The 945-nt window shown below is 47.4% G+C and overlaps 1 non-coding gene across 1 annotated transcript; it reads right to left on the reverse strand.

The window, feature by feature from the left end:
* Positions 1–487: 487 nt before the first annotated feature.
* LOC132646186 (small nucleolar RNA SNORA17) lies at positions 488–614 on the reverse strand. The gene has a single exon (XR_009584309.1). It is a non-coding gene; the product is annotated as a small nucleolar RNA SNORA17 (small nucleolar RNA).
* Positions 615–945: the final 331 nt, after the last annotated feature.

The following is a 945-nucleotide window of genomic DNA, read 5'->3' on the forward strand; positions in this document are numbered from 1 at the left end:
ATCTGTGGGGGTCGCGGCCCACAGGTTGAGAACAGCCGCTCTAGTGCTTGATGCCTAATTAACTTGCTTATTTCCTAGCATCTCTTGCAGCTGCACCTAGTCTTTTGAATAGTTTCTAGACAATGGGATGTGGGTTCTCTCACTCACTTTTCTGCTGCTGGGAAGAGGCACCACGGCCAAGGCTACTCTCAGAAGACAGTATTTAATTGGTGGCTTACACTTGCGGAGGTTTAGTTCATTATCATCATGGCGGCACACACGGCACTGGAGAAGTAGCTGAGAGCTACATCCTAATCCTGAGGCCAAGAGAGAGAACTGGGCCTAGCACTCCCACCCAGCGTGTGCAGTCCCAGGCCGGGGTCTCTCGCCACCCTGGGAACCCGTCTGCTCTTGCACTGTGCTGGGCTGGTGGTAGTCTCAGGCTAGCTTCCTCTCTGGGTCTTTTGGAACTGAACTGGAGGTCATCTTGGGCTTGCTTTTTCCAGGGAGTGTTGGGTTACTAATCATTCAGATGTTCACCAGTCAGAACACTGAGCTTACACATCTCTCCTCTGTGCCACCTCCTGAGGCACATGTGATACAGCAGCCACACCTGCAACATGTCTAGGGGCCATCAAAGGTGTTTCAAGCAAACTTCTGGATATACTGTCACCTAACCCACACCTACACACACCACCATCATCATTACTTGCTTATGATACTTATCTAACATGCCCCACCGCTAAGCAGAAAGGTTTTGATTAGGAAGTATGTTTCCTGACATTACTAAGATTAAAGGGTCCAAAATAATTATCCTGGGTTTATTTCCAATGTTCATAATTTTCTAATTGGATGACATTGTGACCTCTGTGCTTTTCTGGTTGACAAGCTAGAGATAGCAGTAGCAGTGACTACTTTTCTTCTTAGGGTCAGAAAAGGAGATGAAAGCTGTTCATATGTGAAAGT

Source organism: Meriones unguiculatus, chromosome 10 (assembly GCF_030254825.1).
Source record: "Meriones unguiculatus strain TT.TT164.6M chromosome 10, Bangor_MerUng_6.1, whole genome shotgun sequence".
NCBI classification, from domain to species: domain Eukaryota; kingdom Metazoa; phylum Chordata; class Mammalia; order Rodentia; family Muridae; genus Meriones; species Meriones unguiculatus.